The 17,393-nt window shown below is 45.9% G+C and overlaps 1 protein-coding gene across 1 annotated transcript in view; it reads right to left on the reverse strand.

The window, feature by feature from the left end:
- Positions 1 to 17,393, reverse strand: part of LOC141110155 (indolethylamine N-methyltransferase-like) — a 94,189-nt gene that overhangs the window by 34,341 nt on the left and 42,455 nt on the right. The window lies entirely within an intron of this gene.

Below are 17,393 nucleotides of genomic sequence, written 5' to 3' on the forward strand. Positions count from 1 at the left end.
CAGCAATTTTGCTCTTCACCCCAACATTTCAGTTCCCCTTATCACATCACAGCGCCCCATTACATTGCAGCCATTTCTACATCATAGTGCCCCTCTACAAATCACAGTACCCCATTACATTAGAGTCCCCTTCATGTCATAGTGCCCCTTTACACATCACAGCACCCCAATTACATTGCAGCCATTTTCACATCACAATGTATACTAGTGCATTATGACTTAAACCTGCAGTGTTTTAATTTGTAAATTACTTTACTACCACTTTAGGCCTGGTTCACCTGTATGTGAGTTGGCGGCCCAGATTTGCACAGGCACAGCAGCCCATTCATTTCAATAGGTTGCCATGCCTATGTTACATGCAGAAAAAAGGTGCATACAGCATTTTAACCCCTTCAATAATGGGCACTTTTACCCCCTTTCTACCCAGGCCAAATTTTCAGCTTTCAGCGTTGTCACACTTTGGATGACAATTGCAATTTTTATCATTTTTTTTCACACAAATAGAGCTTTCTTTTGGTGGTATTTAATCACCTCTGGCTTGTTTTTTTTTTTTTTTGCACTACATATAAAAAAAGACATTTAAAAAAAAAATGTTTTTCTTTGTTTCTGTTATAAAATTTTGTAAATAAGTACATTTTCTCCTTCACTGACGGGCACTATTGAGGCAGCACTGATGGGTACCGATGAGGCAGCACTAATATGCGGCACTGATGGGCGCTGATAGGTGGCACTGTTATGCAACACTGATGGGCACTAAAAGGTGGCACTGATAGGTGACACTGATGAGCACTAATAGGTGGCACTGATGGGCAGTACTGTTTGGCACTGATGGGCATCAGTAATGGGTGGCAATGATGGGCACCGATGGACAATGATGGGCACTAATAGATGGCCCTGATAAGGAGTCAAAGATAGGCATTACTAATGAGTACTGATTTGCATCCTTTATTGCCACTGATTGACATATGATGTGGGTACAGTTGGCACTATTTGGCATACAGGTGGGCATCACTGGTGGGGTACTGATGGGCATCACTAGCAGGCACTGGTGGGCATTGCTGATTGATCTGCACTGATAATCAGCGTAGACCCCCCCTGTCAGGAGAGCCGCCGATCAGCTCTCCTCTACCCACACCTTGCCAGCCTGAATAGAGGAAAGCCAATAAATGGCACTTCCTAGTTACCACTGTGATCAGCTGTGATTGGGCACAGCTGGTCACGTGGTAAAGAACCTATGTCAGAGGCTCTTTACCTAGACCAGAGATTCGGTGTGTCGGATCAACACGCCACATCACAGATCACCGCACTGCCTGCCCCCCCCCCAGGATGCGCAAGAGCGGCTGAAACCACTTTCTGGCCGTCATTCTGCTATATGGTGGGCAAGAAGTGGTTAAAAATGCAGTGCCTTGGAATCCATTCTGCTTTTGCACCATGCCACTTACCTGCAGTCTCTGCACATACAAACGCACTGTGTTTTTAAATGCATGGCCCACGCATTTAAAAACGCAGCAAGTTTGCTGGTGCAGGAACTGCAGGTAAGTCGCATGGTGCAAAAGCAGAATAGATTTCAAGACCACTTGATTTTTAAAATGCTGCATGCACCTTTTTTTCTGCAGGAAACGCAGGCATGGCAACCCATTCAAATGAATGGGCTGCTGTGCCTGGGCAAACTCACATCCATGTAAACCAGGCCTAAAATAAGCCCATCAATAGGGATGAGCCAAACACCCCCCCTGTTCGGTTCGCACCAGAACATGCGAACAGGAAAAAAGTTCACTCGAACACACGAACACCGTTAAAGTCTATGGGACACGAACATGAATAATCAAAAGTGCTAATTTTAAAGGCTTATATGCAAGTTATTGTCATAAAAAGTGTTTGGGGACCTGGGTCCTGCCCCAGGGGACATGGATCAATGAAAAAAAAAGTTTTAAAAACGGCCATTTTTTCAGGAGCAGTGATTTTAATAATGCTTAAAGTCAAACAATAAAGAGAAGAGGATGAAGAAGAAGATGAAGAGAAGAGCGGGAGCCTCCCCCCATGCCATGGGTGCAGAGCGGCCCGAGGAGAAGAAGATAGAAGACGCCGCAGAGGAGATGCTGGACGAGAATGCCGGAGGAAGAACCAGAAGAGCCAGAAGAACCAGAAGAAGAAGAAGATGAAGGAAGATAGAAGAAAGAAGAAGCATTTAAATAAAGGAATTGTCAAAAACTGTCTCTTGTCATTTTTAACATTTTTGACAGTTTTTTAGTGAAATGGTAGGGGTAAGTACCCCCTTATAATATCACACAGGGGGGGGCGGGATCTGGGGGTCCCCTTGTTAAAGGGGGCGTCCAGATTCCGATAAGCCCCCCGCCCGCAGACCCCCACAACCACCGACCAGGGTTGTGGGGATGAGGCCCTTGTCCTCATCAACATGGGGACAAGGTGTTTTGGGGGGCTACCCCAAAGCACCCTCCCAATGTTGAGGTCATGTGGCCTGGTACGGTTCAGGAGGGGGGGCCGCACTCTCGTCCCCCCCTCTTTTCCTGCAGCCTGCCAGGTTGCGTGCTCGGATAAGGGTCTGGTATGGATTTTTGGGGGGACCCCACGTCATTTTTTTTTAAATTTTGGCCGGGGTTCCCCTTAATATCCATACCAGACCTGAAGGGCCTGGTATGGAATTTAGGGGGACTCCCACGTCATTTTTTTTTTTAAATTTTGGTTCGGGGTTTCCCTGTGGGGAATTCCCATGCCGTCTTTATCAATGAACTTCTATGTGCATTGTTGGCAATGCAATAGCCGCGGGTAGTTTTAAATGGGTTTTTTCCTTCCAAATGTCATTTTGCTGTCAGACTGTTCTAAACACGGGAAACATGCGCCCCTTTACAGGCATACTATAGACACCCCCCAGGTACGAAATTTAAAGGGATATTACACTTTTATTGTTTGACTTTAAGCATTATTAAAATCACTGCTCCTGAAAAAACGGCCGTTTTTAAAACTTTTTTTTGCATTGATCCATGTCCCCTGGGGCAGGACCCAGGTCCCCAAACACTTTTTATGACAATAACTTGCATATAAGCCTTTAAAATTAGCACTTTTGATTTCTCCCATAGACTTTTAAAGGGTGTTCTGCGGCATTCGAATTTGCCGCGAACACCCCAAATTGTTCGCTGTTCGGCGAACTTGCGAACAGCTAATGTTCGAGTCGAACATGAGTTCGACTCGATCTCGAAGCTCATCAGTACCCATCAAGCAGTAAAATACAGTACTTATATGTGATAGAGTTTTGCGAGCTACCCAAAATCCAAAAGTAATTATACATGTACTAGAAACACAGAGTGTGTGTGTGAAAGGTATTCAAAAGACCAGCTGCTAGCACTGATCACATCCCCATATGCATGTGCACAAAAATAAATATATAAGAGTGCAGCTCTGAATCACGAAATATAAACAAACAAATATCAAAAATCATTGAATCAAACAACATATAAAGTGCATAATAAAATGTCCGTACAATAAAGTGCAAAAATAATAGTCCATAATAAAACAGTGAACTTTCCACAAATGTATGTTGTTTGATGAACAACTAAATGCAATTGTAAAAACCTATATGTAAAACTTCCAGACCACCAATGAATCACCTCACTCGTGCTCCCCCAATGGGTATAGGCTCACCTCTGGGATTGCGACCCCCATTTTAGCAGGGTCAAAAATGCCTGTGAGCCACCCCAGGACTCAATGAGTTATCCAACACAGCTGGCTCCTAAACTTCTCCCAAGATCTCCTCCTCAGTATGTCAGCAGCAGAGTCTATGCAGAGAGAAAGACTCCAATAGTGCTTGAATTGTTTAAAACACTTTAACATGCTTTTATTAAAACGTACAGGGTTCTCACAATATGTGAGTGCTTCCAGCGCACCACACTAATAAGAGCATGGGTTTAAAGCGCAATATAGAGCCACACATCCAAAATCTTGATCAGCTCCTCAAATCACTATAGAGCCCAAGTGCCTTCACTGTCCTAGCCCCTTACCTATGTGTGTTCAACACAGGGTCACATGTTTTCCTCAGGGGGAACTCTGATTGATCTGGTGGCCCACGCTGCATGCTCTGTAATAAATACAGCCACAGCCTGGACTGGTCAGGGTTTTGAAAAGCTACATATGGGGAGTCAGGGGAGGAGAAAGACCTACCTGGTCCTCCTTGCCAGCTCAGCTCTGATCACCATCTGCAGGCGGGCTCACACCAGTGCTGTTGGCTGCCACAATTTACAACCCAGCACTCTGACATCGGCTCCACTGCGAGGTCCTACCCGAGGACTCCGATGTACAGGAAGCACGGCACACATAGAGAGGGGTGGGGTCAGAGCATTAGTGAAGCTCAAGGCCCCGCCAGCCCACGGCCCGCTCCTTGCTCGAGAATATGCAGCACTGCACGCTGATGCTGGCTGCCTGTGTCACTGTCTGCAGCGCTGATGGGGGTCTTGATTTGTGGACAGTGCAAGCTTAAGGGGCAGCTCTGCTTTGGGCCCCAAAACAATGACAGAGCCCTGACATGACAAACATTGTACTTCTTTGTTTCTCTAATCAGGAGGAAGAAAACTCAATTTCAAACAAAACAACAAGATGGACTTAAGGAACAAAAATCCAAGTAAAACTAAAGGGATATCCTCCCCTCTATGCATATAAGCTAAACTACCAAACATGGTAAAATGGGAACGAGATCTGCAAAATGAATTTACATTACACCAATGGCAGTTAGCTATACATTATAGTAGTAAATCGTCAGCATGTGTAGACCACTGGGACAACACCCAGAAAATACTCCACAGATGGTACCTCACACCTTTACGTATAAACAAAATGGACCCAAATACCTCACCATTATGCTGGGAGATTGCTATGGTACTGGCAATCTCCTTCATATACTCTTGAATTGTGTAGTAATACTTCCTTTCTGGGAAGAGGTCTCATCCTTTATCCAAGAAATTACAGGGCACAATTGCACCTTAAAGCGGTTGTAAAGGTAATTTTTTTTTAAAAAAAAAATAACAAACATATCATACTTACCTTCACTGTGCAGCTCGTTCTGCACAGAGTGGCCCCGAACCTGGTCTTCTGGGGTCCCTCGGCGGCTGTTTCAGCTCCTCCCCGCAAGCATTCACCACCTTAATGCGAGCTCCCTCGCATGGTGGTGAGTGCTTGCGGGCGCGCTCCCGTGATACAGCCGGCGGCTATAGCCGCTCGCTGTATCACTCGGCCCCGCCCCCCGGCGCGCCGCGTCATCGGATGTGATTGACAGCAGCGCGAGCCAATGGCTGCGCTGCTTTCAATCCATCCACTGCAGCCAATCAGCGACCAGGCTGAGCTGCAGCGAAGATGACAAGAACGTGCAGCGAAGATTCGAGGCGTCAGGTAAGTAAAACGGGGGGGCTGGGGGCGGCGGTACTGTCAAAAGTTTTTTCACCTTAATGCATAGAATGCATTAAGGTGAAAAAATTTTTACCTTTACAACCCCTTTAACCCCATCTTTAGCCATACTGAGCCTGGGGATTGAGCAGTTCCCCCCTCTAACGAGGAAAGTGGTCATTCATATACTCTTTGCCACACGTATCAGCCTAGTGAAAGAATGGTGCTCTAAGACATCCCCAAAAATTGAGGAGGTAATCTCCAGACTGAATACACAATACACAATGGAAAAGTTGTTTGCATATAAAGAAGGGAGAGCCTTGGGATTTCATAAATTTTGGGATATCTGGAGAAATTCTCCAAAAGCCACCTCACATTTATGATGTACGATTTATTCATCCAAAGAATGATGATAACTGATGTAAACGTGTAAAGTGTTCACCCTCCAGTGGTAGTACTGATTGATGATAACTCCAGCTTTCTAGAGGCGACGGTATATATGAGCTGAGAATTGCTAGAAAATGTGTATAGCTCTACACCCTAAGCATGAGTTTATATGTTTGCTTATCAACAAATACCACTAAGCACAAGCAGCATTTGGGTGACCGAGCACAAGAGCCCTTCTCCAGGGGTCGGGTGGGCCTCATACTAATGTATGACCAAAAGCCTGCTCACAGTGTGAACCCAGATGGGGTGACAGGTTGTAGCTCAAAGCAAAACCAGTATTTATTGCATTATAAGAGGCCGGCATATGATAAGCTCATGTGAATGAGTATCGGCTACATAGTAACACTACCCATTCATCAAAAAAGTGTAAAAGTAATAAAAACAATTTTTTGACAAATCCTTTATTAAAAAATTAAAAAATAGTGTCCCTCAATGTAAACTCATCATCATTTACGCCACCCGCCGCACCGCCGACCCCAAAAAATAATTGTTTTTTTAAAAATGCTTTGCCTCCTGGGATGGCCTCCCGCCAAATGCCTGCTCTGCACTTTGAGATTTCTTATATAGGTAAAGGGTGGGCCCACCTGTCTACGTCACCCAGGGGCCCATTGTGACATCACAGGCCCAGCATTAGGGATGGGCCGAACACCCCCGGTTCGGTCCACATCCAGAACATGCGAACGGACCGAAAGCTTGCGCGAACATTCGAATACCGTTAAAGTCTATGGGACTCGAGCGTGAGAAATCAAAAGTGCGACTTTTAAAGGCTAATATGCAAGATATTGTCCTAAAAAGGGTTTGGGGACCCGGATGCTGCCCCAGGGGACATGTATCAATGGAAAAAAAAAGTTTTAAAAACTGATGTTTTTTCAGGAGCAGTGATTTTAATGATGCTTAAAGTGAAAAAAATAAAAGTGAAATATTCCTTTAAATATCATACCTGGGGGGTGTCAGTAGTATGCCTGTAAAGTGGCGCCTGTTTCATGTGCTTAGAACAGTCCCTGCACAAAATGACATTTCTAAACTAATAAAATAAAAAAGTCATTTAAAACTGCTTGAGGCTTTAATGTAATGTCAGGTCCCGGCAATAGGGATGAAAATCAGTAAGACAAATGGCATGGGTAACCCCCCCGAGCCTATTACCAGGCCATTTGGGTCTTGTATAGATATTAAGGGGAACCCCGCACCCAAATTAAAAAAAGAAAAGGCGTTGGGCCCCCAGGCCCTATATATGCTGAACAGCAGTATACAGGCGGTGCAAACAAAACAGGGACTGTAGGTTTGTTCTTATGTAGAATCTGTTTGTAATTTGGAACAGGTGCATTTTGTAAGTGTAGCTCCAGCTAAAAAATCTAAAAAATCTATTTTAAAGCTTTTTGGAAAACATAGGGAAGGGTTTTCACCTCTGTAACATTTGTTTTGCGGTCTGTGCCCCAGAAGATTTCACCTCACTTTCTGTCCCAATGACAATTGGATTTTGAAAATTTGGGGTTTTTAAAGGAAACAAGGATTGGTGATAAATCAGTGGAGGAGACACCTTTTTCCCATATTAACTCTTACAGGAGAGAATTTCCCTTCCTAGGGGTAGATTTCCTCTCACTTCCTGTTGTCTCCCTCCGTTTGCAAGTAGGAGTCATTTGTAAGTCGGATTTTTGAAAATAGGGGACCGCCTGTATATACTATACGGCCTGCCCTATACACTCTGCGGAAAATTGGGCCTTAGGTGTTGGTGGTACCAGAACACTGTAAGCCATCACAGTTACTCTTGGTGGGCTCTGGAGCGGGCCCTGCTGTGAAATATTATATAAAGAATTGTAATTACACGCCCCTGTTAAACAGGGGCAGAAAAATTGGGCTTTAGGCAGTGGTGGTGGTGCCACAACACTGCAACCCCTTACAGATACTCTTGTTGAACGTAGGAACCAGCCCTGCTGCAAAATATTACAGCAAAAATTGTAATTACACGCCCCTGTTAAACAAGGGCAGAAAAATTGGGCCTTAGCCACTGGTGGTGGTGCCTAGAACCAAAAATGTTCTTAGAAGCTATCAACATGAACATTGAGGAGGAATAGGATAGTCACTCAGCATTACAGGATAGTCACTCAGCATCAGCATAGGCAATCTTGAAGGGATCTCACATTCATAAAAAAATTAATCGGTTATATCAGCATCAGGTACCTGGTGATCCAAGACTGATTCATTTTTATGAAGGTGAGCCGATCAACCGAGTCGGTGGACAGGCACACTCTGTGATCGTTACAAAGCCTCCAGCAGCACTGAATGTGCGTTCCGAAAGAACGCTGGATTTAGGACAGGCCAGTAGCTCAATTGCAAGCTCTGGCCAGTGATCCAAACTCAAGACCCAGTAACCCAATGGATTTTCGGTTGGAAAGGTCTCCAAGTCTGATCTTGCCCCTAGGTATTCCTGCACCATGTACAACAGATGCTGGCGATGGTTGCCGGAACCGATCAGACCTTGGGGCTGTGGACTAAAAAACTGTCTGAACGCGTCAGACGGCCACCCTCTCCACCGCTCTTTCTGTGACTGACCGAAGCCTCAGCAACACGTTGTCCATGAGTACCAGGAAATTGTAACTTCCCAGGCTCTGGAAATGCATTGCAAAAACCTTTTTGCAATGCCTCCCGAAGATGTTTCATCCTCTGCTCCCTCTGCGATGACTGGATAAGTTCCGCCACCTTACCCTTGTAATATGGATCAAGAAGGTTTGCCAGCCAGTACTGATCCCTCTCCTTGATACCACGAATCCGAGGGTCCTTTCGCAGGCATTGCAGGATCAGGGAGGCCATGCAGCGTAGGTTTGCTGAGGCATTCAGTCCTGAGTCCTCTGGGTCACTAAGGATGACCTGATCTGCAGCCACCTCCTCCCAGCCACGTACAAGTCCATGGGTTTCTGAGGACTGAAATTGATCCCTTGAAGACTGCTGCTGATGCTGAGTGCCAGGCTCCACCTCCATGCTGACATAATTCTCCTCCTCCTCCTCTTCCTGTGTGATAGACGGGCCTGCAGGAATACTGTCTGGGGGCCTTGAGAGATAAGGAAGTCCTCCTCTTCCTCCCTCTGTTCTGCCTCAAGTGCCCTGTTCATTATTCCACTCAGCGTGTGCTCCAACAGGAAGTCAAGAGGAACAGTACCACTGATGCATGCACTGTCACTGCTTACCATCCTCGTGGCCTCCTCAAATGGTGACAGGACAGTGCATGCATCCTTGATCATGAGCCACTGGCAGGCGAAAAAAAGCCAAGCTCCCCTGACCCTGTCCTGGTGCCATACTCACACAGGTAGTCATTGATGGCCCTCTGCTGCATGTGCAGCTGCTGCAACATTGCCAACATTGAGTTCCACCTGGTGGGCATGTCACAGATGAGGCGGTTCTTGGGCAGGTTGCATTCCCTTTGGAGGTCAGCCAGCTGAGCACTGGCATTATATTACCGGTGGAAATGCCCACAGACTTTCCTGGCCTGCCTCTGGAGATCCTGTAAGCCCGGGTACCTGCACAAAAACTGCTGCACCTCCAAATTAAGGACGTTAGCCAAACAGGGAACATGGGTGAAGTGTCCCTGTCGGAGGGCGGAGAGGAGGTTGGTGCCATTATCACATACCACCATTCCTGGCTGAAGCTGGCATGGCATCAACCACCTCTGAGCCTGCCCCTGCAGAGCTGACAGAATCTCTGCCCCAGTGTGGCTCCTGTCCCCTAAGCAGACCAACTCAAGCACCGCATGGCATCTTTTTGCCTGAGTGCTTGCGTAGCCCCTAGAACGCCTACGGAGCACCGCTGGTTCCGAGGACAAACCTGCACAGGAAGAGGCCATAGAGAAAGAAGAAGAGGAGAGGGTGGAGGAGAGAGGTGAGGCAGAATCACCACTACCAGCATTTTGGAGGCGTGGTGGCGGAACAAGCTCCAACAATATTGCACCCTTCCCAGCTGCCAGCAGGGTTACCCAGTGCGCCGAGAAAGAAAGGTAACGTCCCTGTCCAAGCCTGCTGGACCATGAGTCAGCGTTAATATGCACCTTACCACTGACCGCCCTGTCCAACGAGGCCAAGACATTGCCTTCCACATATCGGTAGAGAGCCGGAATGGCCTTCCAAGAAAAAAATTGGTGTTTGGGAACCTGCCACTGAGGTACCCCACATTCCACAAATTCTCGAAAGGGGGCAGAGTCTACCAGCTGAAAAGGCAGCAGTTGGAGTGCTAGCAATCTAGCCAAACTAACATTCAGCTGCTGAGTGTGTGGATGGCTGGGACCAAATTTCTTTCATCGGTTTAGCAACTGGGGTAGGGAAATTTGCCTGCTACAATCGGATGTTGGTGTACTGCTAGCAGATTGCTTGTGCTTGGAACACCTAATTCTACACCTTCATTCCTCTCAGTGCAGGTCTCTGAGAGGACTGAAGTTATAGTGGGGTTGGAGATCTCAGCTGATGAGGAGCAAGGAGAGGTTCGCCTTGTTCTTTGGTGTGGGTCTTTTAAGTACTGTTGCCAACGGACTGCATGGGAGCTCGACATATGTCTGGTCAAGCATGTGGTGCCCAAGTGGCTAGTGTTTTGGTCATGCTTGTTACGCTTTAGACATATGTTGCAAACAGCAATGGTGCTATCTGCTGCACATGTCTCAAAAAAGGCCCACACCAAAGAACTTTTGGAAAAACGCGCGTGAGCAGTACCCTGCACATGCGGAGCTCTGCGGTGTTATGCAGTTGGTTGCCTGCCCTTAAGCTGGCCCCTGGAGGGCATCCTGCCTCATTGTGCCTCCTCCTCTCTTATATCTGGCACCCACGTAGAGTCAGTGACCTCATCATCCCCTCCCTCCTCGCCAGTGGAGCAAACCCGGCAGTATGCTGCAGCTGGGGGAACATGACTGCCAGTTTCTTGTCCTTCTTGGGCACCCCCTCTCTCTGGGCTCACGTTACTGCCTTCATCCTCAACCTGGGTACCATCATCAGAGCCTTCAAAATGCTGTGCATCCTCCTGCAGCATGTACCCCACACTGTGGTTGAACAGTTTGGGGGACTCCTCAGGGCATGATGGTGGGGTTAGGGAAGGAGTGACTGATGACATTGAGCTGATGGAAGAGGCCGCTTTGGCAGCTGCATTGGCAGACAAAGTACCCTGAGCCTGGGTGACAGAGGATGAGGAGGATGAGGATGGCTTGGTCATCCACTCTACCAACTCTTCTGCATGTTGTGATCAACACGGCCAGCTGCCGAAAAAAAGACAAGCGTGCCCCACGGTCACATGCTGAGGATGCACCGTGTCCACGACCAGCACTGTTGGTTGTAGACACAGAGCCTGCTTTATACACTATGCAGCTAATGTGATGAATACAGCGTGTTATAAAAGTGAATGACAAATGCAATCAAATCCAAAAAATAAAACGAAAAATTATATGGAATAAAAGAAAAAACCAAATCGCAAAAAGTTTGTTCAAAGGTGGTACGTCCCAAATTGTAAAAAAGTTCCAAGAGCTTTAGTGACTGTAGTGCCCACAAAGGTGAATATCCGTGACTTCTGTGCTCCCCTTTTGGCTCCCCACTCACCAGCTCCCAGTACCCCTGCAGGGGTGATAGACACTTTAAGATCCCAATGCCGTCCTCTTGGTCGGTGTCCCGTGGTTGCTAAGAAATGATATCCTCTCTCTCAGGAGTTCCAGGTTAACGCTTCATACCACGTCCAAGAAGGGGATCACCAGAGAAATCCTCCTCTGTTGTAGGAATATCTCCCTCCTCTTTCAGCATATTACAGCATGTGTTTTCCGTTACAGCTCAATCCCGAGGGTTGTCAGTAGCAGTGCTTCTAAATACATATACTGCCCGGCGGTGTATGTATTTAGAAGTTCAGTCTTCTTTCTGTCTCACCCCTCAGTGTTCTCCTGCACACTCGCTCTGTGTTCCACTCAGTCAGATCCCCCCTTCAGTGCAGTGTGATGGTAAAACCCAGAGGAGGGGCATAGCTACTGCCGACTACTGCACGCTATATGCAGGGAGGTGAGAGTGAGTGAGGGAAGTTGTCCTGGAGGTAAGCTACACACACTACAAAGTTTCATGTCAGAAGGAAATTTCTGTGGGAACATGTGAAGGGTTAAGTAGGGTGACAAGGAGGGTTGAAATAGCAGGTAACTGTGTGTGTTGGAGCCAGCAGAGATTGCAGCGCCCCCCCCCAGCTGACAGACATCTCCTAAGCAGGAACACGTTATACTAAGCACTATCTATCTACAGAAACATTCCCCCATCACTCTGTGTATGTCCCAGATAATGGGAAGTTCATTTATGACCTTTCCATTTAACCCTTTGTTATGCACACCCTGTACAATGAAATGTACACACATAACTACTGTATAAACATATCATAACACAATGTTCATGGCTATCTGCATGGTACCACAACTGTATGAACACTGATCATTCGAGAACCATCTATGTTTATGGAGGATTGTTATTTTTTTATGTGCTAACAGTTATGGTACATGTGCAACCAAGCATGGGCATGTTTTTCACATATCACGTGTAGGGCAGCCCATTGATTTCAATAAGCTGCCCTACACGCAAGCAACATGGAAAAGCCATGAAAAAGTCCAGTTCCTGTGCACTTTTGCAGATGCATGGGAGTGCCATTACCAATAGAACTGCTGTTCATCTGATTAAAGGGCAGTTAATTTCTGTGCATGTTGGGAAAGCATGTGAACTTAGCCATAGGGGTTAATTTTCTAAAGACAGACTGTGCACTTTGCAAAGTGCAGTTGCTCTAGAGCTTAGTAAATGAGTTAAGGCTTCACTTTGCAAAGAATATCCAATCACGTGCAAGAAAAATAAAAACAGCAGCATTTTTGTTTGCACATGATTGGACGATGGAAGTCAGCAGAGCTTCTGCTCATTTACTAAGCTCTGGAGCAACTACAACTTTGCAAAGTGCACAGTCTTTTTCCCTTTAGTAAATCAACCCCATTGAGTGTTTAGTTTATGTGTTGAGTTTAAACTTTTGGTTGTACAGAGTTTGGATAACACAGGGTTAGAAAAAGAATGGTCATAAAACAACTTCACATTATCTGGACATACACAGAGTGATTGGGAGTTGCATATTATTATAAGAAGAGGTTGTTCTCTTTGAGCAGTACCATTGTGTTATTTATTGTTTTATCTATTAGTAGATGAGCGCAGAAGTTTTTTGATTATAGGCGTTATCTAAATATTTCTCAGCCCCTGCCTCCCCCCAGCTTGCATAACCCCCAAGCTACTTCATACATCCAGCTGACAGACATCACTTTGAGCTACCCCCCAGCTGATTGACATTATTGCATGGTCACTTTTCATTCTCTGCCCTCCCAACATCCCTAGCTGGTAATCCCACAGACACTGCCACTAAAATAAATCCCTCCACAACTGACTCACCCCTACCAACTGTCTCACACCCCCATATCACTGGTGCTTGGGGGAGGCCCCTGCACCTGCAGTCATTCCCACCAAGGGGATGGTGTGTGGATAGAGTGGGTGGGGGAAATAACTGAAACCGATCTTTTGTGGCTCTCACTGCAGCAGCTGAAAGATTGGTTCAGTTATTTCCTTCACTCGGTGCACTAATCTGGATTTCTCTCACTGCCTGGACCCCACCCCCCACAGCGCTGCCGGCTTCCCTCCTTTCTTCTCTCAACGGAATTTACCAGCCCCTTCTTTTTGAACACAATGAGTGATTTATACTGATCACTCACTGTATTCATTCATAACTGAGCATAGTAAACTATGTTTACTATGCTTCAGTTTATGAATGGGCAGTAGTCTCTGTCGCCTGTTCATTCATTTTCAGTGCAACTGAGGCTGCAGAGAAAGGCACTGGGGAATCTGTGTCCTCAGTACCTGTCTTTGTCTCAAAAGTGAGACTTCAGGGGGTCTGTTTAGACCCTGATATCTCACCAAAGACCCCCCCGACAGAGTTGTGAAAAAAATGTTTAAAAAAAATAAACATTGTAAAAAAAAAATTTGTAAAAAATATGTGTTGTGATAAACTCCGCACTACCACTTGTACCTACAGTTAAGCTTATAATGAGGCTTACCTGTAGGTACTGTGAATATCTCCTAAACTTGCACTGTTTAGGAGATATTCAGAGTGCATGCAGCTAATGACCTCATAAGCGCATACACTCTGAAAGTCCGGCTTACAGTGCCTATGCTGTTAAGGTGGCACTGCCCATGAGAGGCTCTCAGTACATTTATTGGGTCACAAGCTTTAAGTTTCCTGCCACTCTAGGTGCCCCTCCACAAAGGCTGTTGCAGCAGACAGATGGCTGCTTTGTGGTGGCCATCTTTAAACCTGCGGGCCCCATGATCCCTTAGTGCCCTGGGGCCCCATCAGTCCGCCCCTGGGTATTTGCAATGTCAATTGGCAGACTCCAGACTTCTACAGGTAGACAGCCATGCAGGGAAAGGCATCCAGCAAGACACCACATCTGCATGTGTAGGAGCGCTGTCTCCTTTGGCAACAGTCTTAGAACAGCTCCTAACACAAATTGTAATGAATGCCTTTACTTTTATACAATCACTTCTTGTAGATTCTCAGCCCACTGTGCTCTCAGTCTCTTTCACTAGACTTGCTGATTCACTTCCACTGAATCCCATGAGCTCTTCTAATCGTCTTACTTTAGTATCTTCCTCAAGCCTCACCCCCGCTTCCCTGCTGGGTCCCTTGCTTGGCACTCCACATGATACTAAAACATCACCCCACTGGCTGGGTCCCTAGCTTGGCACCTGCTGAAGTTTCCCGATTCTTCACTGTCCCCAGTTGGTGAGAATACTGCTCTGGCACTTTAGCTACTCACTGTTGTCCCTGATAACAAGGTGGTTGGCCTCTCAGTGGCGACAGCTTCCCCTCTACCTACGACCATGACAGGTTCTCTGGCTGGCAGAATTGTCACTTCTGGTTGGACTGCAAGCCGCAATCCCAACCCTACGCTGCTCTCTTGCTTCTGGATAGGCCCTCAGACAGCCTAACAGCCAGATGTGCCCGGGATAGGCTCAAACTCCGGCCTAGCAGCTCGGGCATCACAACACACGTCCACCCAGAAAGCCATCCAGGTGGAAACTCCAATCACCTAAGCCCACCCAAAACAAATAGGCTCTCCCAGCAGGCCAAGGGACCCAAGAAGATCCCTGCCCATTGGTTGAGACACCTCATCCATTCCTAATTCCTCCTTGCAATGCCCTTGTCTTATCTAATGTCACCAGATACCCAGCCATCTAGTGACAGAAGAGAAAAATGCAGCAATTCCAGACTTAGGGTGAACTCAATTGATTCCTAACAATTGGCCAAGATCAATACACCTGGCAGGTGCCTAGACATCAGGATGCTACACTGGAAAACACATGCACTCATTTCTGATCAAATACAAATAAACATGATTTTATTTTATATCTACTCTATTCTATATCAATTTTAGGATTAAAAAAAAACAGACTTCAAGATACAAATAACAAGATGAATAGTGTGTTAAAAGCTAAAATAATACAACCAGATTTTTCTGCAATATTCACCTTCAGTCCAGAGATATCCCCCAAAGTAACATTTTTCTGCCACTTGATGTCCTCGGTCTGATGACCAGGATCATTGAACCCACTTCCTCTTAGCCCAGGTTGTCCTGGACCCTCCCCAGTGTGCGACTGGACAGTGATATGAGAAGCAGCACAGTGGTGGTCTTGTCTCTGTCACTCTGCTTCTGCCTTTTATCACCCATGAACATGTGCTGCTTTTTCCTCTCACACTCCAGTCCTGTAGTACAGAGACTGCCAGAGGGGGATAACAGGTTGGATTCAGGTACTTACAGTGTTTGCATTTAAAATGATTACAGAGCTCCATCGTTAATCTGAGTCTTTTATAGCTGCCTAGACTTCAGTTTTAATATATTTTATATATATATATATATATATATATATATATATATATATATAGTGGGGACGGAAAGTATTCAGACCCCCTTAAATTTTTCACTCTTTGTTATATTGCAGCCCATTGATAAAATCATTTAAGTTAATTTTTTTTCCTCATTAATGTACACACAGCACCCCATACTGACAGAAAAACACAGAATTGTTGACATTTTTGCAGATTTATTAAAAAAGAAAAACTGAAATATCACATGGTCCTAAGTATTCAGACCCTTTGCTGTGACACTCATATATTTAACTCAGGTGCTGTCCATTTCTTCTGATCATCCTTGAGATGGTTCTACACCTTCATTTGAGTCCAGCTGTGTTTTATTATACTGATTGGACTTGATTAGGAAAGCCACACACCTGTCTATATAAGACCTTACAGCTCACAGTGCATGTCAGAACAAATGAGAATCATGAGGTCAAAGGAACTGCCTGAAGAGCTCAGAGACAGAATTGTGGCAAGGCACAGATCTGGCCAAGGTTACAAAATTTTTTTTTGCTGCACTTAAGGTTCCTAAGAGCACAGTGGCCTCCATAATCCTTAAATGGAAGACGTTTGGGATAAACAGAACCCTTCCTAGAGCTGGCCATCTGGCCAAACTGAGCTATTGGGGGAGAAGAGTCTTGATGAGAGAGGTAAAGAAGAACCCAAAGATCATTGTGGCTGAGCTCCAGAGATGCAGTCGGGAGATGGGAGAAAGTTGTAGAAAGTCAACCATCACTACATCCCTCCACCAGTCAGGGCTTTATGGCAGAGTGGCCCGACAGGAGCCTCTCCTCAGTGCAAGACACATGAAAGCCTGCATGGAGTTTGCTAAAAAAAAACACCTGAAGGATGCCAAGATGGTGAGAAATAAGATTCTTTGGTCTGATGAGACCAAGATAGAACTTTTTGGCCTTAATTCTAAGCAGTATGTGTGGAGAAAACCAGGCACTGCTCATCACCTGTCCAATACAGTCCCAACAGTGAAGCATGATGGTGGCAGCATCATGCTGTGGGGGTGTTTTTAAGCTGCAGGGACAGGACGACTGGTTGCAATCGAGGGAAAGATGAATGCAACCAAGTACAGGGATATCCTGGATGAAAACCTTCTCCAGAGTGCTCAGGACCTCAGACTGGGCCGAAGGTTTACCTTCCAACAAGACAATGACCCTAAGCACACAGCTAAAATAACGAAGGAGTGGCTTCACAACTCCGTGACTGTTCTTGAATGGCCCAGCCAGAGCCCTGACTTAAACCCAATTGAGCATCTCTGGAGAGACCTAAAAATGTCTGACCACCAACGTTTACCATCCAACTTGACAGAACTGGAGAGGATCTGCAAGGAGGAATGGCAGACGATCCCCAAATCCAGGTGTGAAAAACTTGTTGCATCTTTCCCAAAAAGACTCATGGCTGTATTAGATCAAAAGGGTGCTTCTACTAAATACTGAGCAAAGGGTCTGAATACTTAGGACCATGTGATATATCAGCAATATAACAAAGAGTGAAAAATTTAAAGGAGTCTGAATACTTTCCGTCCCCACTGTATATAAAATGCATCTCGTTATAGAAAAGTATTATTACTTTTCTCTTTTTATATGCAGAAATATTCACCTTATTCATCCAGC

This window comes from Aquarana catesbeiana, linkage group LG10, assembly GCF_042186555.1.
Source record: "Aquarana catesbeiana isolate 2022-GZ linkage group LG10, ASM4218655v1, whole genome shotgun sequence".
Lineage (NCBI taxonomy): Eukaryota > Metazoa > Chordata > Amphibia > Anura > Ranidae > Aquarana > Aquarana catesbeiana.